General features: G+C 35.4%; 1 protein-coding gene across 1 annotated transcript in view; it reads right to left on the bottom strand.

Annotated features, from left to right (window-relative positions):
• LOC149785976 (popeye domain-containing protein 1-like) overlaps positions 1 to 24265 on the bottom strand; it is a 153615-nt gene that overhangs the window by 2482 nt on the left and 126868 nt on the right. The gene's annotated exons all lie outside the window — the stretch shown is intronic.

Genomic DNA, 24265 nt, shown 5'->3' with positions numbered 1-24265 from the left:
TATTTTGACTTAAAAAAAGAAGAAAAGGCCATTGTTTCAGTTATTTATTAGCATATGTTAATGTGTGAAATAATTGTATTCATCTGTAAGACTGAAAATTATTTGAAGATTTTCATGACAGCAGTTGTTCTCTGTTTGAAATTGTATGTTATTTCCCTAGTGGACTAAATATATTCTTGCTTGTTGAGTTTGTGGGTTTGTTTTTTACGTTTACAGGATCTCTCTAATAAACATCTTGCCAGGTGTTGGCATCCCACTCAAAGATTCCCTGCCTATTATATCAGTAGTGTCATTAGAGTAGAGTGTGGACTTAAGTGCCAACATTTTATCCACAACCACGTTAATACCATCACAATGTCTTGTACAGGGTGTCACCTATAGTGTAAACAACCACATTAATACCATCACAATGTCTTTTACAGTGTGTCACCTATAGTGTAAACAACCACTCTAATACCATCACAATGTCTTGTACAGGGTGTCACCTATAGTGTAAACAACCACATTAATACCATCACAATGTCTTGTACAGGGTGTAAACTATAGTGTAAACAACCACTCTAATACCATCACAATGTCTTGTACAGTGTGTCACCTATAGTGTAAACAACCACTCTAATACCATCACAATGTTTTGTACAGGGTGTAACCTATAGTGTAAACAACCACTCTAATACCATCACAATGTCTTGTACAGGGTGTCACCTATAGTGTAAACAACCACTCTAATACCATCACAATGTTTTGTACAGGGTGTCACCTTTATTGTAAACAACCACTCTAATACCATCACAATGTTTTGTACAGGGTGTAACCTATAGTGTAAACAACCACTCTAATACCATCACAATGTCTTGTACAGGGTGTCACCTATAGTGTAAACAACCACTCTAATATGATCACAATGTCTTGTACAGGGTGTAACCTATAGTGTAAACAACCACTCTAATACCATCACAATGTTTTGTACAGGGTGTAACCTATAGTGTAAACAACCACTCTAATATCATCACAATGTCTTGTACAGGGTGTCACCTACAGTGTAAACAACCACTCTGATACCATCACAATGTCTTGTACAGGGTGTCACCTCTAGTGTAAACAACCACTTTAATGCCATCACAATATATTGTACAGGGTGTAACCAATAGTTTAAACAACCACTCTAATACCATCACAATGTCTTGTACAGGGTGTCACCTATAGTGTAAGCTGCATTATCCCACTTCAGTTTCAGTGTTTAGATGACAAATTATGCAACAATAAATATGCATGCATTAAAATTCTTCTACTATAGTATAATTGCAGATTACTGAGGTATGTATGTATTCTACTATAATTGCAATGTACCAAGGTAATTATGTTATCTATTATAATTGCAGTGTACCATGGTATGGATGCATTCTACTACAGTTGCAGTATACCATGGTATGTATGTATTCTACTACAATTGCAGTATACCATGGTATGCATGTATTATACTATAATTGCAGTATACCATGGTATGTATACTATAATTGCAGTATACCATGGTATGTGTGTATTCTACTATAATTGTAGTATACCAATGGTATGTATGTATTCTACTATAATTGCAGTATACATGGTATGGATGCATTCTACTACAATTGCAGTATACCATGGTATGCATGTATTCTACTATAATTGCAGTATACCATGGTATGTATACTATAATTGCAGTATACCATGGTATGTATGTATTCTACTGTAATTGCAGTATACTATGGTATGTATGTATTCTACTATAATTGCAGTATACCATGGTATGTATAGTATAATTGCTGTATACCATGGTATGTACAGCAGTGTGCTTATTTGGGGAGTTTTAACACCATTTTTCAGCACATGATAAGCTACAATATGACTGCCTGTATCTTTGGTGGAGGTAGAACCCAGGAAAACCCCAGATACCACCAAACCATGGGAAGCTACTGCAAGCTTTCAAACATACCCAGACTTCTTTTATTATTTGGCCACCCAGGGTCCCTGTTACACAGCCTTCTTTTATTACTAGGCCACCTAGGGTTCCTGTTACACAGACTTCTTTTATTACTAGGCCACCGAGGGTCCCCATTACACAGACTTCTTTTATTACTAGGCCACCCAGGGTCTCTGTTACACAGACTTCATTTATTAATAGGCCACCCAGGGTCTCTGTTACACAGACTTCTTTTACCACTAGGTCACCAAGGATCCCTGTTACACAGCCTTCTTTTACCACTAGGCCACCCAGGGTCCCTGTTACACAGACTTCTTTTATTACTAGGCCACCCAGGATCTCTGTTACACATACTTCTTTAATTACTAGGCCACCCAGGGTATCTGTTGCACAGCCTTCTTTCACCACTAGGTCACCCAGGATCCATGTTTCACAGTCTTCTTTTACCACTAGGCTACCCAGGGGCCCCATTACACAGCCTTCTTTTACCACTAGGCCACCAACAGGCCCTGTTGCATTCTTCTTTCACCCTTAGACCACCCAAGGGCCCTGTTACACAGTTTTTATTTACTGCTAGGCTACCTGGGTCCCTGTTACACAGTCTTTTTTTGCTCTAGGCTTCCTGTGGTCCTTGTTGTAATACAGTCTTATTTTTACTGCCAGGCCCGCCCCAACCCCCATCCTTGTTGCACAGTCTTTTTTTGCCACTAGGCCACCCTCTTTGTAAATTCGCTGACACTAAAATGGGATTTAAAGCATATTTCAAGCATATTCCAGAACACAATTTGTATATCAATGACATTAAAATGGGATTTAAAGCATATTCCAGAACACAGTTTGTATATCAATGACATTAAAATGGGATTTCAAGCATATTCCAGAACACAGTTTGTATATCAATGACATTAAAATGGGATTTCAAACATATTCCAGAACACAGTTTGTATATCAAAGACATTATAATGGGATTTCAAGCATATTCCAGAACACAATTTGTGTATCAATGACATTATAATGGAAGCATTTTCAAGAACACAGCTTCAGAAAATTCTGAGGAATGATACAATGCTTAAAAATAGTTCAGCAATAAAAATAAATGTATGTACAACAAAATATGCCATCAACGTTGTTATTACAAAACATGCTATCAACGTTGTTATTATTGCCATCAATGTTTGCTATTATTGCATTTTGAAATATTCCTCTTTGACAATGAAACTTTTGCATATCCTGTTAGATATTTTATATCTTTATAACAGAACACATTAAAAAGAATGTGTACCATTTTTTACAAGATTGCAGACAATATGTAATAAATTTAAATTTGTATTGATAATATGTAATAAATTTCAATTTGTCTGGATAACATGCAATAAATTTAAATATATAGCAAATTAAATTTGCATAACCTGGATACTAAAATCTGTTTAATTTTTTCTTCTTCACTGTACCCTCGTATCAAGCCTGGGACACACTGTCAGTGATGGAATTCATACGTAAGTGTGTCCCAGATTATATCACATCTGAGACACACTATCAGTGATGGAATTCATACGTGTGTCCCAGATTATATCACATTTGGGACACACTGTCAGTGATGGAATTCATACATAAGTGTGTCCCAGATTATATCACATTTGGGACACACTCTCAGTGAAGGAATTCATATGTATGTCCCAGATTATATCACATTTGGGACACACTATCAGTGATGGAATTCATATGTAAGTGTGTCCCAGATTATATCACATTTGGGACACACTATCAGTGATGGAATTCATCCGTAAGTGGGTCCCATATTATATCACATTTGAGACACACTATCAGTGATGGAATTCATACGAAAGTGTGTCCCAGATTATATCACATTTGAGACACACTGTTTCTGATAGCATTCATCAGTACTTGTGTCTCAAATTATATCAAGTTTAAGACAAGCTGTCACTGATAGGATTCATCGATACTAGTGTCAAAGACTAGACATTATTAGACATATCCGATTAACAATGTTTGATGCACACAAAATTAGTATTACTACTTTTTTATTATCACAATATAATAATAGTTAATAGTTCTCCTCTTCTTCTTTTTATTATTATTATTATTATTATTATTATTATCATTATTATCATTACATGTATTATTCATGTACACTTTTCTCCAGTATTCATATGCAAATCAGCAATTATTTAAAAGGGAATTGCAAAAAATAAAAACAATAAAATCAATTTTGAAGTTAATGCACATATTTATTTAGCTTGCTGTTTATGAGTCTCATGATTTTCATGTACTATACATATGTCAACTTTGTTTGGAACAGGCTTTATTATGTCAGTATTCTACAACTGTCATAATATTTCTTTATAATGTCAATATTCTACAACTGTCATAATATTTCTTTTATATTCAGTATTCTACAACTGTCATAATATTCCTTTATAATGTCAATATTCTACAACTGTCATAATATTTCTTTTATATTCAGTATTCTACAACTGTCATAATATTCCTTTATAATGCCAATATTCTACAACTGTCATAATATTCCTTTATAATGTCAATATTCTACAACTGTCATAATATTTCTTTTATATTCAGTATTCTACAACTGTCATAATATTCCTTTATAATGTCAATATTCTACAACTGTCATAATATTTCTTTATAATGTCAATATTCTACAACTGTCATAATATTCTTTTATATTCAGTATTCTACAACTGTCATAATATTCCTTTATAATGTCAATATTCTACAACTGTCATAATATTTCTTTATAATGTCAATATTCTACAACTGTCATAATATTCTTTTATATTCAGTATTCTACAACTGTCATAATATTCCTTTATAATGTCAATATTCTACAACTGTCATAATATTTCTTTATAATGTCAATATTCTACAACTGTCATAATATTCTTTTATATTCAGTATTCTACAACTGTCATAATATTCCTTTATAATATCAATATTCTATACTGACAATGATATAAAGTTAAATTCTATCCATGTATTGGTCAATAAAGTTCTGTTGTTGGATGAACTTAGTGTTTATTTATAATGGTCACTTAGCATGTAAGTATTGGGTCATTAAGTTCTGATGGTCAGCAAAGTGTTGATATCAGCAGACTGCTACTAATCTAGTCACTTGTCTCTCCCAGTCAAAGAGTTCATGCCAAAGTGTTGATATCAACAGACTGCTACTAATCTAGTCACTTGTCTCTCCCAGTCCTATCAAAAGAGTTCATGCCAAACCGATTTACAATTCCAGACCAATTTATTGATTCCTCAGATGAAAACTATTATCCAAAGATCTTCTTCAACAACAAGTCATTTTTTCTCTCACTGACCCTCATTGCAACAAATGTCTTGTCTTGTAGTTGGGCAAGATTTATGTAGTTAAGATGTCTCAAATTGGGAAGGCTTCTGATTGCTGACAAAATAAGGTTGCCTGTGGTGACTAATGTCAGTTGATCCACGACAAGAGAAATTAAATTCCTTGTCACAGGAGATGTGGTAAATATAACCAAATACACAGCTAAGGCTGATTTCCTGCCAGAAGCCTTCCTTCAAATACATTTATCCATCATAACAACAGACGGTTTACAGCTCATATTGGATTTCTGACTGATGACTATACAACAAAAAATGTAGTGTAAACCAGAATAGAATGCATCTGATTTTTTAAACCATATAGTTTATATGTGTGATGTTGGTCATTATTACAGTGTAACCTAGCATTCAATTAAGTAGGCTTTACAACCATATAGTTTATATGTGTGATGTTGGTCATTATTACAGTGTAACCTAGCATTCAATTATGTAGGCTTTACAACCATATAGTTTATATGTGTGATGTTGGTCATTATTACAGTGTAACTAAGCATTCAATTATGTAGGCTTTACAACCATATAGTTTATATGTGTGATGTTGGTCATTATTACAGTGTAACCTAGCATTCAATTATGTAGGCTTTACAACCATATAGTTTATATGTGTGATGTTGGTCATTATTACAGTGTAACTAAGCATTCAATTATGTAGGCTTTACAACCATATAGTTTATATGTGTGATGTTGGTCATTATTACAGTGTAACCTAGCATTCAATTATGTAGGCTTTACAACCATATAGTTTATATGTGTGATGTTGGTCATTATTACAGTGTAACTAAGCATTCAATTATGTAGGCTTTACAACCATATAGTTTATATGTGTGATGTTGGTCATTATTACAGTGTAACTAAGCATTCAATTATGTAGGCTTTACAACCATATAGTTTATATGTGTGATGTTGGTCATTATTACAGTGTAACCTAGCATTCAGTTATGTAGGCTTTACAACCATATAGTTTATATGTGTGATGTTGGTCATTATTACAGTGTAACCTAGCATTCAATTATGTAGGCTTTACAACCATATAGTTTATATGTGTGATGTTGGTCATTATTACAGTGTAACTAAGCATTCAATTATGTAGGCTTTACAACCATATAGTTTATATGTGTGATGTTGGTCATTATTACAGTGTAACTAAGCATTCAATTATGTAGGCTTTACAACCATATAGTTTATATGTGTGATGTTGGTCATTATTACAGTGTAACTAAGCATTCAATTATGTAGGCTTTACAACCATATAGTTTATATGTGTGATGTTGGTCATTATTACAGTGTAACCTAGCATTCAATTATGTAGGCTTTACAACCATATAGTTTATATGTGTGATGTTGGTCATTATTACAGTGTAACTAAGCATTCAATTATGTAGGCTTTACAACCATATAGTTTATATGTGTGATGTTGGTCATTATTACAGTGTAACCTAGCATTCAATTATGTAGGCTTTACAACCATATAGTTTATATGTGTGATGTTGGTCATTATTACAGTGTAACTAAGCATTCAATTATGTAGGCTTTACAACCATATAGTTTATATGTGTGATGTTGGTCATTATTACAGTGTAACTAAGCATTCAATTATGTAGGCTTTACAACCATATAGTTTATATGTGTGATGTTGGTCATTATTACAGTGTAACTAAGCATTCAATTATGTAGGCTTTACAACCATATAGTTTATATGTGTGATGTTGGTCATTATTACAGTGTAACTAAGCATTCAATTATGTAGGCTTTACAACCATATAGTTTATATGTGTGATGTTGGTCATTATTACAGTGTAACTAAGCATTCAATTATGAAGGCTAAACAACAGATATTAGAGATAAATAATCTGCACAAATGATGAGAAGAGCTGAAATGATAGTTATGTTGTCATGGTAACAATGTAAACATATCAAGAGCTGATTTATAAAGATTATCAGCATTACCTGTGGTCAGAATGCTTCCGAGGTCATTCAGTCCTATACACTGTTTAAAATTCAGATATTTGCATAAATTATTTCTTTTTGAGAGTACTAGGTTTGGCCATACATACTTTTCATTGCAGTAATGTCACCAAATGTGGGAAAATGTGGGAAACAAAAACCAAAACAAAAAACCACTCTGGGGTTCCCACCCCACATGTGTATCCCATAAAAGTGCCTTTGAATGGATGGTTACCAGTGTAACAGGCAATAGTATACCCCCAGTCCAGAGTATACCTGGGGTTAAAGTGGCCTAGGCCAGATTATACCCAGGTATATTATGGCCTGGGCCAATTTATACCCCTGGGGTATATTATGGCCTAGGCCAATTCATACCCCTCAGACCAAATTATACCCCCATGATATCAATAGTGTTGAGCTATATACACAATAATTACTTAATTTTTCAACATTTTATTGAGGATTCAGCTTTGTCAGGTAAGTTAAGTGACATGTTTCAGTCGTACACTATCGTGGTAGTGTCACTGCACAACAATTTGAGCTTTTTCTGGAAAACTTGAAGAAGGAATCAAGAATCATGATACAATATATATCTCACATTCTTCCAGTCCAATTGTATTGATTAACTATTATATTTCCAACACTCCCATCAATATGTTCTAGTCATTAAATCACAATGGTGTTCTTATTTCTTTAACCTGAAGCTAAAACATACCTCATTGAAAAGGCAGTGATGATTGTTGTTCATGTTTTCCTGCTACAAGTAAAGACCAGAACGATAAGTAAATATTAATTTAATATACAAGTGGGGCATATTCTGGCCTGAAGGGGTATGGTCTGGCCCAGGCTATTTTACACCCCAGGGCATAGTTTAGCCTAGGACACTTTATCCCCCAGAGTATACTCTGGCCTGGGACAAACTATACCCGGGTTTAATCTGGGCAGGGGTTAATTTGGCCTGCTACACCAGTTCTGCTGTCTATGGCTTGAAGATGTTCATGATCTGGCTGAGAGGTGGTGTACCAATAAAGGGAGGAAGAAATGCTTTTCTTCCCCTTATACTCCCTTAACACAGGAGATGTTGGGATCCATATATGTTCAATCTCATCTGTGTATGGAATCTTCTTCCTAGACAAGAGTACTGCCCCACTGAGTCAGTTTGTTCTGTGTCCAAAGAACTCAGAATATAACTCCTGGTTCTAAGGAGTATGGGACCAATCACTCCTTGATCCCAGAAGTGTACGGGATCTGTCTATCATGAAGTCAAGACACACAATGTGCCTGAAGAGTTACATACCTCAATCTGGGTAGACACTCCTTCATCCCAGAAGTGTGTGGGAATCTGTCTCCCACAGAGTACAGAGACATAATGCCCCTGCAGAGTTACATAACTCAATCAGGGTAGATACTCCTCCATCCCAGAAGTGTATGGGATCTGTCTCCCACAGAGTAGAGACACATAATTCGTCTGAAGAGTTACAGAACTCATTCGGGGTAGACACTTGTCCATCCCAGAAGTGTATGGGATCTGTCTCTCACAGAGTAGAGAGACATAATTCCTCTGAAGAGTTACAGAACTCTATTAGGGTGGCCAGTCTGGTAAAGGTCCCAGAGACCTGATCACATGTCACATGTCACTGAGATGGGAAAGAAGTGATATCGCTCTAGATCAGCTGACAAAGTCATGTCCATTAGATCATCATCACCTGATTGGTCATCAGTCAAATCACCACCTGACAGGTCATCAGCCAGATCATCATCTGACTGGTAATTAGTCAATGCTTTTCAAGTACTCATCACCAGTCAGTGGAATCCCATCAGTGGTACAGAGACCTGAATTTGGTAGCCCCTTCCCGTTGCAGTTTCCATTAAACCAATTAGTCATGTTGGGCATTCTGAGTCTGCCTTTACAGGACTGACTATGGAGGAAAGGGATCAGACTGGCATCACCCTCTTTCCCAAATTCTTCCTACCACTCCTTGTGAGGAGTTGTGGGATGAATATACACATACTTCCCAGTCTCCCTGTGCAGTGGTAGCAAATGATGATATCCATTTAGGTTGTTGTGGACTCCATCTACCTGTCATGTCTGGCAGAAGAAGAGATAATCTTTTTCACAGAATTTGTGTACCAAGCCTACGGGCATGGAGAACAAATTGGTCCTCTCCAGTTTGGCTATATCACAACCAGATTTCCTTTTACTTCATCATGGCAAGGGAGCCTTCACAAAAATTTTGAGAGGCCAGCAATTTGCCAGGCAACATAAGGGGTGATCTGCTTTCCCACTTTATGCTGCAACCTGTTTCCAGCATCCAGCTACAGGGTTCATTATCCTGGTTGGCCACTTAAGCCCCCCAGCCATTTTACTCCTGAGGCATTTCAAGTGGGGATTTGGATGGACATCTGGTCTAATCTTCCAGTTAAAATGCTGGATATGCTGAAGCTTACAATTTGCTGATAACCAAAGTCTCGCATGACAATCTATCTTTAGCTGCCTCCTTCAGTTTTCTGATGGAGGAATCTTTGTCCTCAGTTGAACTGCTTAGCTTACTGGAAGTGGTTGCCTAAATGTCCAAGGTGTTCCAACTCTGATGGAACTTACGCTAGACATGTCGAAATTCTTACTGGATCACAGTAAGAACCTTCTTAATGCTGCTCTGTTGGAGGCAGATGCTCTTTGGAGGTCACACTCCCTCACTGACACTTCTTGACCTGAGAGGTCAACAACAACAGTCCCACGCAGCTGCTCTTGGCCAGAAAGTGTCTTCATCTTGACCACCCCTCGAGGCCTGCCTCAAACATTTTTTAAAATTATACAATCTGAGAAGTCCAGGAAGCACATCAATTCAAGCCTCCTTTTCAGCTATCTTTAGTTAAATGAGGTGGCTGGAAGGGTCAAGAGAGGAAGCCTGTGGACTCCACCACCTTTCTCAAGGGAATGGTGAAGAGGCCCTAGGGACTCCATCCTGCTATGCATCCCTCTTTCCAGGATCCCTGTGGGGACCAGGCTATCCCACTTTACAGAGGTCTGGTCAGACAACAACAGATGATACATTGGTCCTTTCTATAGGTGTGCAGTATTACCACTATACCATTTTAACAAAGTATTTTTTTGTTGGTATGTTGCACACAATTTTTTCACAGTACCAGTACTTTAGTAGTTTCCCTCTGGAAAGAGTGTATGGCATTTCTCACGTATCTTGTTACAAATTTATTGATATGACCAGCATGTTGTCATTTTTTATGACCAAATAATTCAAAATTATTATTATTATTATTGTTTGTATAAAACAGTTGAATTTGTCATAAATTAATTTTGAATATTACAAATATATTCATGCTTCTATTATCATATGACTGATATTTGTCACATACGTCAATATGGTGACCAAATGTGACAAATATTTGTTACATATGCCAATGTGGTGACCAAATGTGAAAGATATGTTACATATGCCAATGTGGTGACCAAATGAGAAAGATATTTGTTACATATGCCAATGTGGCAACCAAATGTGAAAGATATTTGTCACATATACCAATGTGGTGACCAAATGGGAAAGATATTTGTTACATATGCCAATGTGGTGACCAAATGTGCAAGATATTTGTTACAAATGCCAATGTGGTGACCAAATGTGAAAGATATTTGTCACATATACCAAAGTGATGACCAAATGTGAAAGATATTTGTTACATATGCCAATGTGGTGACCAAATGTGAAAGATATTTGAGCCAAATATAACTTTTGGACAAATTTTGGATTAAAAACATAATGTGATTATATTGGTCATTTATTAGCATTTGTTAATGTGTAAATTGCATACATTCCTTTTTAAGACTTTGAATCAGTCAAAGAGTTTCAGGGGAGTGATCTTTTGCATAATTTCTCTCAAGTCCACTAAATATTTTCTTGTTTGTTGAGTAAGTGTGTTTTGTTTACTGGTCCTCTCTGATAAATATCATGCCTGGATATTGGCCTCCCACTCAAAGTTTTTCTGCCAATTACATCAAAATGCGGATGTAGGTTTCAGTGTCAACACTTCCTATGTTTATCAACAAGCCGTCTAATGTTAGCATGATGACATTCACAGGGTGTCAGCTACAGGGAAAGCTTACACATCCCAATTTCTGTTACTGTTTTTAGATTACAACTTATTCAACAATTAACACACACATAATAATAATAATAACAATAATAATAATAATAATAATAATAATAATGAGGACTTTGTATAGCGCCTAATCTTTAGAAGCTCTAAGCACTTTACAACATTAGACAATACCTATAACATAAAAAAACCAATATAAAATGATATTATTACAGAAAACAAACACCACAAAATTATAAAACATAAAAAATTGCTGAAAATATTTAAGGTAGGAAGCATTATTAGGTCTTTAAGTTTGTTCCTGCAGTCAAAATAAGTGAGTTTTAAGAGCACTCTTGAATGGTATCACTGTGTCTTTGTGTCTAAGTTCAGTGGGCAATTCATTCCTTATTGCTGGGCCCTGGTATGCAAAAGAACGTTGTCCATATGACTTTGTTTTTGTAGTGGGAATAATGAGTATATGATTATCAGAAGAGGAGCGTAAGTATCTTGCTGGTGTGTACACATGGGTGAGGTCAGATAGGTATGTTGGACTGGAGTCTGTCAGTGAAATGTAGCACAGAGAACAAATTATGTGTTTGATTCTGGATCGAATGGATAGCCAGTGTAGGGCAACGGGAAGATATTAATTATTATTATTAGTAGTAGTAGTTGTAGCAGTAGTAGTAGAATATAATTGATATACGGTAATGTAGTTTTATTTTGCTATAAATCACAGCAAGATATTATTCCAGCTACTGATAGATGGAAATATAAGAAAGAAAATTAAATATAATTGCAGTAGTCCATGGTTCATATCATAGTATGTTCAGAAAATACTATGGTACAAAATGTTTCATGATACTCAGCTCTCATCCCTTCTATAGTGAAGGAAGGATACCGGTTTTGTTTCTGGAAACATACTCCTCTTGCAAGAACCCCATTCTTTCTCACTAATCAAAAATAGCTATAGTAAAGAAAAAGGTGTGCTCCACTGCCAACGTGTGCAGTAGATTGGGTTGGGAACAACCAGTCTCTGGCTCTCTACTCCTAGTCTCAGAAAAGTTTGGCTTATCTTTCATCTTTCCACCCTAAACGCATTTCTTTAGTAGGAACCATTCATGATGTAGATGACAGCCACAGTCATGCATGCCAATAAAGCATGGCAAGTGGACAGTCTCCATGAACCTTCTGGATTACATTTTTGCTTCCCAATTTCTCCTCCTAATAGGTGATACAGTTTTGTCTGTTCTGGGATATTTTCCAGTTTTGAGCTCTGCTGTTCAGCCTAGCCTCAGCTCCCAGAGCTTTTACCAAGTTATGGAAATAGTTGCCACCCATGTGAGAGCTTTTACCAAGTTATGGAAATAGTTGCCACCCATGTGAGAGCTTTTACCAAGTTATAGAAATAGTTGCCACCCAAGTGAGAGCTTTTACCAAGTTATGGAAATAGTTGTCACCCATGTAAGAGCTCTGGGTTTCTCAGTATTTGTAGTCTCAGGAGGAAGCTACCCTTCTCATAATTTGGAAATATAGGTGGTACTTTAAGCCCTACAGGGGTGTGTTAATCAAATATGCTTCTTCTCTTTGCATGGACGCTTGGAGTTTCTTTGATGGATAGCCAGGGATGGGGGAGGTTGTCCTAAATGGTCTTTGCACCAATCAATAGTAGAATCCCTGTTCAGACTGTGTGGGATGCCCTTTTTTGCAATGAGACTGAACAACAAGCTCTCCTTTTAAGTCTCTCTCATCCCTCACTAGACAAATGATAACCTCTGTCTATGTTGGGGTTGTCTGTTTGTTTATGCAACCTTTCTGAATGATTCTACAAGTGCTCCACAAAGTCAGAACCTCCACTTGTCATCTGATAGCTCTTCTTTGGCCCTAATAAGTATGGTTCATTGATCTACATGACCAGTCCAGGACATTACCTAAAAGGGGGTACATGCTGTTGCATTGTAGGAGTCACAGTACTAATTCAACTCCCATAGTAAACATACAGAAACACCATCATATTCAAAATTCAATAACTTAAAATTTCTGGGTGCTGATGATCAGACATATTTCTCCATGCACAACTAGCCTTGGTGCAAGCTTCTGTGTGGAGAACACCATATGACCGATGGCATTGTTTTAATTACATGTGCATGAAACACATGTTAATGATTTTGTACCAAATGAATCAAGTGCTACTTTCATTAACGAGTACTCCTAAGTCAAGCCTGTAAAAATACTAAAATTGCATCAATAGAATTTTGTCTACACTTTTTTATAATTATATATAGGATAAACTCTCAAAAGATATTTTTACTAAAGTTTTAATTTTCATTATTAACCAATTATGGACCACCAAACCCGTAAATACTCTATTATTTGTTCACCCATTTCTAGACTGGTTCACAGTTCTTCCGTATAATTAGTACCGTTGTCTTATAACCAGATTTAAATTTTTAGAAAAAGTTGGATTTTACTCATTGATATTGGAGCATAATTGTAAGAAAGAATTGGCCATGTTTGTACATGGATAATAGTGCAATAGCATTTTATGTGATACACCTGTATATTGCTAAATTGCATCCACATTACATGTTGCTGTGTTGTATTGTACTTATTAGTGGCTTATTCTTGTTATTAAAATATTTGTTTTCTGCCTTTGTATCTTCATGTTATCTTTCTATGGCATGCATGCTACACAAAAGAAACACAAGCATGCTGTCATCAGCATGTATGATATCACGGTTTATCAAATTACATGACGCATTGTATTTTCATCTCTCACTGGCTATAAGACAAGTTTTAAATGTTTTAAGTTTCAAAATTGCATTTCTTTTCTTGCTGACTCTCACAGAAATAAGATGCAGTGCATCCCTATTCATATCAATCAAATCAAACAAATAAGTGTGTCACATGACAGGTCAAAATGATAAGAGGCCATTGCCCTTTTGTGACTAAAACAAGTACACACACCCATGAAGCATCAAGAGATGCTGACATTCCAAACTTATTTAAACTATCATCACATGTGATTCATCACCCCCAAATCTTAATAAAAAGGTATAAAAGCCAAAGAAAAGTTCCATAAGCTTTATTATACTGAAGAATTAAATAACAGAGTGCTAATTTTTAGTATAAAACTTATGGGGAAGGTTGAGGAAGCAAAGAATAGAGTAATTTCTTCAAGCCTGGTAATGTTCCCCACAACAAGGGGAAAAATGTGTATCAACCCAAAAGACACAACCACTTGAGGTCTGTGACATAAGGACAACAAGAGACAAATTTGAAAAAGCTATCCAAAGTTCCTATAATGCTGACATTGATGTTGGAGACAGAAAGTGTATGAACAAACTGTTGCGGCTCAAGCTATTAAGTAAGCTGGAGGTGGAGAAATGTGTGGAAAACTTTGCGATGCCAAGTCAAATCCATGTTTCCATGCAATATTCAGACACTGATAAAACTTATCACTGCATAAAGTACTTGCTAAATTTAAATAATAGAATTGAATTTTAAATATTAAAGTTGTCTAATACATAAATCTATATCTACATTTACCCCAAACTCATAAGAAGTTAAGAAAAAGTCTCAAAATCATTATTGTGGCTACTTTCCACTATAAGCAGTGTTAAATTACTTACTTTTTAATATAAAGCTAAATAAAATGCATAAATTATTGGAAAAAAGAGAAACAAAGCAAACCTTGCAATCACTCAATTACAGTCAAAGCAGAGGGAATACATCTTGATTTGGCATACCAAGTAGCAAGTTCTAATTTACGGCTAAATGATTTTTTACTATTACTTAATAGTAAGTGCAGAGCAATGTTGCCTTTATACATAGCTTTTGTTTCAAATCTGAAACCATATTTCTGACATGAAGCTTGTTTTCATCTATTCACAACAACAGATCTGGTGAACAAAACAAATATCGCTTAGTGCACACAGGAAAAAATGCTGAGATGTGGCATAATGTGTTCTGAGAGCACCAGTTCCAACACCCTGACTATAAAGGTTTTCTGTCATGGGACTTGGTACATGAAGAGAAAAGAGGTCTGGTGTGGCGGGAGAGAGCAATATTTTCACCATGCAGTTATACATCAAGAATGTTTCAAATGTATGAAGAGATGACGAAGAGAGGTTGGGGAAGAAAAACTGCCTGTGTAAATAATGCAATACAGATAAGACTTTTGCAGACTTCTATTGGGAATGAAGGGTTGAATTTAAGTGAAAATGTCCCTCCCTGCTCCCTCAACAAAAGGGATGCAGAAAAATTCCAATACTGTTTGCCAAAAAGTTTAATGTGCCAATATGAGAAACAGGCTAAACATAGAAAAGGTGTCAAGGAGTTTAGTTCTATGATAAGAAATAAGACAGGTATAATTGATATTCAATGTGACTCGACATATAATAATGCAATTTACAGGTTGAGGCAATGCAGCATGTGAAGTTTTGTGCACAGTCCTTGATTTTTAGTGTTCTCTGCTTTGATCTGCTGAGTGTGTCTCTAAAGTTAAATGATCAGTATTGATACGTAAGTGATTGTGACATAAGTGGTTTACATTTAAAATCTCTCCCCCACCCCCTTTTGGGGAATTGTTGCATGTGTTAAATGGTATTTAACCATATAGGCCAATCTGTGGGCACCATCATATGAAATTCTGCCATCAGGATATACTATGCTCTTTTCCCCATGGCCTGAGCTATCTATTGACACTGTCCAGTGTATAAGACCCTTCCCATCTGTCTTGTATAAATTCTTTTCTCCAAAATCACATGCAAACCATGAAAAAAAGACTCCATTATGATTGTCATATGCAAAACCACCAAAATGATACTCTGGATGCACATGGTAACCATGGAAACAACAGGCTCCTATTATGGTATAGGTCACATGTAGGAGTCATGGTACTAATTCAACTCCCATAGTAAACATATGGAAACACCATCATATTCAAAATTCAATAACTAAAATTTCTGGGTGCTGATGATCAGACATATTTTTCCATGCACAACTAGCCTTGGTGTAAGTTTCTGTGTGGAGAACACCATATGACCCGCAGCATTTTTTTAATCTACATGTGCATGAAACACATGTTATTGATTCTGCACCAAATGAATCAGGTGCTACTTTCATTATTGAGTACTCCTAAGTCAAGCCTGTAAAAATACTAAAATTGCATTAATAGAATTTTGTCTATATTTTTTTTTATAATTACAGATAGGATAAGCTCTCAAAAGATATTTTTACTAAAGTTTTAATTTTCATTATTAACCAATTATGGACCACCAAACCTGTATATACTCTATTATTTGTTCACCCATTTTCTAGACTGGTTCACAGTTCTTCCATATAATTAGTACTGTGTGTCCCACAGAGAGTTTCTTCTCCACAACAGCCTATGGATTCTCCACCTTCATGACTGGCACATCTCAAGCAATCCATATGACAGAACAAGCATTTGAGCAAGGTTATTATCTGCATTGTGTGTAATTCTATTAAAGGCTATAGTGAAGCCCTGACCAACATTTTAAAGTTCTCTATGGGTCCAGCCATTGGTACAGACACTCATCTTTTTAAAGTCCTCTATGGGTCTAGCCATTGGTACAGACACTCATCTTTTTAAAGTCCTCTATGGGTCCAGCCATTGGTACAGACACTCATCTTTTTAAAGTCCTCTATGGGTCCAGCCATTGGTACAGACACTCATCTTTTTAAAGTCCTCTATGGGTCTAGCCATTGGTACAGACACTCATCTTTTTAAAGTCCTCTATGGGTCCAGCCATTGGTACAGACACTCATCTTTTTAAAGTCCTCTATGGGTCTAGCCATTGGTACAGACACTCATCTTTTTAAAGTCCTCTATGGGTCCAGCCATTGGTACAGACACTCATCTTTTTAAAGTCCTCTATGGGTCCAGCCATTGGTACAGACACTCATCTTTTTGATCTTATCAATTATTTTGAGCTACAGAAACTGGTAAGAAGTGACCTTCAAGCTTTGTCTACAGAAAAAGTTTGTTTATGTTTCAACAGCAGTATGAGTCTGTTTCTCTCCTTTGTCAATCAAGTGTTTTGGTTAAAAACCTGCCTTCTTCAGTAGCCACACCCCTTTAGATATATACAGTCTCAGCTGTATCTGTGCTGGCGATGATTGAGAAAGACTTCTTTGTCCAGTTATTAAAAAAAACGGGGAAGAAAGAGTAGGAAGCATTTCATCCAGACTTTTAAGGGTTCTGCTGATCTCTGAGCATCTACCATTTCCAAGTGAATTGGCCTCACTATCAGGAGCATATCAGTCCCTCACTAAACCTTTGATCCAGGGCTATTGCTGATTCACAGGGCTGTGTTAATCAGAGAATTAAAGCATGTGAAGTAAGGGCTATTGCTGATTACAGGGCTGTTTTAATCATTCATGAGAATTAAAGCACCTGAAGTCAGGGCTATTGCTGATTCACAGGGCTGTTTTAATCATTCATGAGAATTAAAACATGTGAAGTCAGGGCTATTGCTGATTCACAGGGCTGTTTTAATCATTCATGAGAATTAAAGCCCATGAAGTAAGGACTATTGCTGATTCACAGGGCTATTTTAGTCATTCATGAGAATTAAAGCCCGTGAAGTCATGGCTATTGCTGCTTCACAGGGGGCTATGATAAGCATTCATCATTAGAGGATGTTATGACCAATGTTCCCTCTAAGCTGTGCATGCATGTGGCTGAGTAGCTGCTCAGACATCCCCATGCATCGCAATCAACAAAGATCTAAAGATTTTGTTCAAGTCAATGAAATGCTTGCACAATGCAGCATGCATAGCATGCAAATCTACCATTTGCTTAGAGGGAATGTTGGTTATGACAGCAACATTTTGGCAGTCAAACACTCCACATTTTACCTTCAGTCTTTGACCCAGTGTCCAGAGTGAAGGCATTTTTTTCTTTGGGCCAAATAGTTTTGACACAAACCAACCTGCTGACTCCTTATACTAGTTAACACCACAAGGATGATTTTATGCTAACTGTATACCAGCTTTTTGAGGCCATCAGCCTCCCTCTCAACTGACAAAGTTTGCAAGACAATGTATACAGGTAATGTATTGCTGCTATTAAAATGTGTGTGTGTGTGTGTGTGTGTGTGCAAAACTAATTTTAATAATGTAATACTTACCTGTCACTATTGCAAGATTCCTCCTCCCACCCCTCTGTGATGGCCCAAGTGTAGTCTGGGTCCAAGTCAAATAGGAAGAGTGAGCTGGTGACATACTAGTCAGTTTGGTTCTAGGTTCACTCGCTTCTAGATTTCTAAAACATTCTGTATAATGGGAAGTTGGAAATATGATATCAGACAAGGGGACTTAGAGTCTCAGAAGGTAAGCTAGGCAGTAGTGATAGGTAAGTATTTCATTATTAACATTAGTTTTACCCCACCCACCCCACCACTGAAGAAAAACCTTCACATTCCTTTCATCAGATTGTTTTCTATCTCATAGGAGATGACTGAGTACATGATAAACCTGTATTACAAACTGCACAGTAATCAAGTACAGAGCACTCAAATTATGTTTATGTGAACAAAAATTATGTATTAAGTCAGGGCATATAAAACTCAGTGTCACTACAAATGTGTATTGTTAGGCATTCATTGGCAAGCACTCAAATATTTATGAAAGGTATTGTTAGGCATAACTTGTGACCCTAAAAGGCATTGATACTGCTCCATTAACAGATGAGATGTCACTGCACCTTAAATATTAATGGGCTGTCACAGCTCCTGTCACATCAATGAGTTGTCACTGCACCCTTAACATCAGTGGGCCTTTACTGCACCCTTAAAATGAATGGGCTCTGACTGCACCCTTAGCATTGATTGCTCCTAACACTGAAGGACTGTGCACCCTTAACATCGATGGACTGTGATTGCACCTGTAACATTGATGGGCTGTGATTGCACCTTTAACATTAGTGGACTTTCACTGCACGCTTAATACTGATGGGCTGTCACTGCTCCTGTAACATTGATGGGCTGTGACAATGGAGTAAACATTACCTTAATTAAGACATAAATCTACATAGATATCCATGATTGTTAATAGAGTCAATAGGCAGTCAGATCTGAAAAAACACACATTATGGTTACAACTACACTCCTGATACAATGCACATTATGGTAGCTATACTCCTGATACAACACACATTATGGTAACTACACTACTGATACAACACACATGGTAACTACAATCCTGATACAATACACATCATGGTAACTACACTCCTGATACAACACACATATGGTAACTACACTACTGATATAACACACATTATGGTAACTACATTCCTGATACAACACACATATGGTAACTACACTACTGATATAACACACAGTATGGTAACTACACTCCTGATACAACACACAGTATGGTAACCACACTCCTGATACAATACACATTATGATAACAACACTCCTGATACAAAACACATTATGGTAACTACACTCTTGATACAACACACATTATGATAACTACACTCCTGATATAACACACAGTATGGTAACTACACTCCTGATACAATGCACATTATGGTAACAGTAACTACACTATTATTGTACTGTTAGTGCATACAAACTGGACATCTATTGATTTGGTTATTATCATACTGTTAGTGCATAATGACTGGACATATATTGATTTATTTATTATATATTGATTTATTTATTATCCTATTGTTAGTGTGTAAAGACTGGACACCTATTGATTTGGTTATTGTCATACTGTTAGTGTGTAAAGACTGGACATGTATTAATTTATTTATTATCATACTGTTATTATGTAAAGACTGGACATGTATTGATTTATTTATTATCATACTATTAGTGTGTAAAGACTGGACATGTATTAATCTATTTATTATCATACTGTTATTATGTAAAGACTGGACATGTATTGATTTATTTATTATCATACTGTTAGTGTGTAAAGACTGGATATGTATTGATTTATTTATTATCATACTGTTAGTGTGTAAAGACTGGACATGTATTAATCTATTTATTATCATACTGTTAGTGTGTAAAGACTGGATATGTATTGATTTATTTATTATCATACTGTTAGTGTGTAAAGACTGGACATCTATTGATTTATTTATTATCATACTGTTAGTGTGTAAAGACTGGATATGTATTGATTTATTTATTATCATACTGTTAGTGTGTAAAGACTGGATATGTATTGATTTATTTATTATCATACTGTTAGTGTGTAAAGACTGGACATGTATTAATCTATTTATTATCATACTATTAGTGTGTAAAGACTGGATATGTATTGATTTATTTATTATCATACTGTTAGTGTGTAAAGACTGGACATCTATTGATTTGGTTATTATCATACTGTTAGTGTGTAAAGACTGGACATGTATTGATTTATTTATTATATATTGATTTATTTATTATCATACTGTTAGTGCATAATGACTGGACATGTATTGATTTATTTATTATCATACTGTTAGTGTGTAAAGACTGGATATGTATTAATCTATTTATTATCATACTGTTAGTGTGTAAAGACTGGACATGTATTGATTTATTTATTATCATACTATTAGTGTGTAAAGACTGGATATGTATTGATTTATTTATTATCATACTGTTAGTGTGTAAAGACTGGACATCTATTGATTTGGTTATTATCATACTGTTAGTGTGTAAAGACTGGACATGTATTGATTTATTTATTATATATTGATTTATTTATTATCATACTGTTAGTGCATAATGACTGGACATGTATTGATTTATTTATTATCATACTGTTAGTGTGTAAAGACTGGATATGTATTGATTTATTTATTATCATACTGTTAGTGTGTAAAGACTGGATATGTATTGATTTATTTATTATCATACTGTTAGTGTGTAAAGACTGGACATGTATTGATTTATTTATTATCATACTGTTAGTGCATAATGACTGGACATGTATTGATTTATTTATTATCATACTGTTAGTGTGTAAAGACTGGACATGTATTGATTTATTTATTATCATACTGTTAGTGTGTAAAGACTGGACATGTATTGATTTATTTATTATCATACTGTTAGTGTGTAAAGACTGGACATGTATTGATTTATTTATTATCATACTGTTAGTGTGTAAAGACTGGACATCTATTGATTTATTTATTATCATACTGTTAGTGTGTAAAGACTGGACATCTATTGATTTGTTTATTATCATACTGTTAGTGTGTAAAGACTGGACATGTATTGATTTATTTATTATCATACTGTTAGTGTGTAAAGACTGGACATCTATTGATTTGGTTATTATCATACTGTTAGTGTGTAAAGACTGGACATGTATTGATTTATTTATTATATATTGATTTATTTATTATCATACTGTTAGTGCATAATGACTGGACATGTATTGATTTATTTATTATCATACTGTTAGTGTGTAAAGACTGGACATGTATTGATTTATTTATTGTCACACTGTCAGTGCGTAAAGAGTGGACATGTATTGATTTGTTTATTATCGTACTGTTAGTGCTTACAAATGTGTCATTATCTGAGATTCCATTTACTGCACAAGGAATAATCTTAATTAAAGTACAATAACCATGGAAACCTTTATTTCTTTAGGAGACTGCCAATTAAATAAGCATATCTGATGCTACTGAACCAGACTGGATCCACATTCAAGAAATTCCAAAATACAAAGAATGTAGACCCAAATTTGCCCTACCATCAAGAACTATCATGTGCTAGTGATCTCCATTTGCAAAATGCAATGCCAGATCTGGGTCTATGCAATAAGTTGTAAATCATTCTACAAACATACTGTGTAGACCCAGATCTCTCCTGCATCTGGGTATCAGATGTTATTTAAAAATCACTGAGAAACATACTACTGTATACAGATTTAGATCTGTCATGCACCTGGGTATTGGATGTTATTTAAAAACCACTGAGAAACATACTGCTGTATACAGATTTAGATCTGTCATGCACCTGGGTATCAGATGTTATTTAAAAATCGCTGAGAAACATACTACTGTATACAGATTTAGATCTGTCATGTACCTGGGTATCAGATGTTATTTAAAAATCAACGAGAAACATACTACTGTATACAGATTTAGATCTGTCATGCATCTGGGTATAGGATATGTTTTTTAAAAATCGCTGAGAAATATACTACTGTATACAGATTTAAATCTGTCATGCATCTGGGTCTAGATGTTATTTAAAAAATCACTGAGAAACATACTACTGTATACAGATTTAGATCTGTCATGCATCTGGGTCTAGATGTTATTTAAAAAATCACTGAGAAACATACTACTGTATACAGATTTAAATCTGTCATGCATCTGGGTCTAGATGTTATTTAAAAATCACTGAGAAACATACTACTGTATACAGATTTAGATCTGTCATGCATCTGGGTCTAGATGTTATTTAAAAAATCACTGAGAAACATACTACTGTATACAGATTTAGATCTGTCATGCATCTGGGTCTAGATGTTATTTAAAAATCACTGAGAAACATACTACTGTATACAGATTTAGATCTGTCATGCACCTGGGTATTGGATGTTATTTAAAAATCACTGAGAAACATACTACTGTATACAGATTTAGATCTGTCATGCATCTGGGTAAAGCTGTAAGCCATAAATCATCAGCAAACCACACTGTGTAGACATACCTGTAGTTTGACATGCATCTGGGTCTATGCTGTTAGTAATAAATCATAAGTCACTAATACTGTATAGACATAGATTTGGCATGCATCTGGGTCTATGCTGTTAGTAATAAATCGTAAGTCACTAATACTGTGTAGACATAGATTTGGCATGCATCTAGGTCTATGCTGTTAGTAATAAATCATAAGTCACTAATACTGTATAGACATAGATTTGGCATGCATCTTGGTCTATGCTGTTAGTAATAAATCATAAGTCACTAATACTGTATAGACATAGATTTGGCATGCATCTGGGTCTATGCTGTTAGTAATAAATCATAAGTCACTAATACTGTGTAGACATAGATTTGGCATGCATCTGGGTCTATGCTGTTAGTAATAAATCATAAGTCACTAATACTGTATAGACATAGATTTGGCATGCATCTTGGTCTATGCTGTTAGTAATAAATCATAAGTCACTAATACTGTGTAGACATATATTTGGCATGCATCTGGGTCTATGCTGTTAGTAATAAATCATAAGTCACTAATACTGTGTAGACATAGATTTGGCATGCATCTGGGTCTATGCTGTTAGTAATAAATCATCAGCGAACCATACTGTGTAGACATAGTTTGATGTGCATCTGGGTCTATGCTGTAAGTAATAAATCGTCATAGAAACTTACTATGTAGACCCAGACATGTAATAAATCTTAGTCTATGCTAAATACTCTAGTGATGGTCTCAAGAACAAGTCCCTGATAGACCTAATTACAGTGATGGTCTTAAGAACAAGTCCCTGTTAGACCTAAATACAGTGACAGTCTTGAGAACTAGTCCCTGATAGACCTAATTACAGTGACAGTCTCAAGAACAAGTCCCTAATAGACCTAAATACAGTGACGGTCTCAAGAAGAAGTCCCTGATAGACATAAGTACAGTGATGGTCTCAAGAAGAAGTCCCTGGTAAATGTAAATATGATGATGACATAAACTACAAGTCCATGGTAAACTTAATTATTATGATGACATCAAGTACAAGGCTAAGGTAAACCTAAATATTATTATAGCCTTGAGTACAAGTCCCTAGTAAACCTAAATATTATGATGACTAGTACAAGTCCATGACAAACCTAAATATTGTGATGGTCTCAAGTGTAAATCCCTGGTAAAC

The sequence above is a fragment of the Sinohyriopsis cumingii genome, chromosome 12, assembly GCF_028554795.1.
Source record: "Sinohyriopsis cumingii isolate HCF-2022 chromosome 12, ASM2855479v2, whole genome shotgun sequence".
NCBI classification, from domain to species: Eukaryota; Metazoa; Mollusca; class Bivalvia; order Unionida; family Unionidae; genus Sinohyriopsis; species Sinohyriopsis cumingii.
The sequence above is the reverse complement of the archived record's forward strand: the minus strand, read 5'-3'. Positions and strand labels throughout refer to the sequence as shown.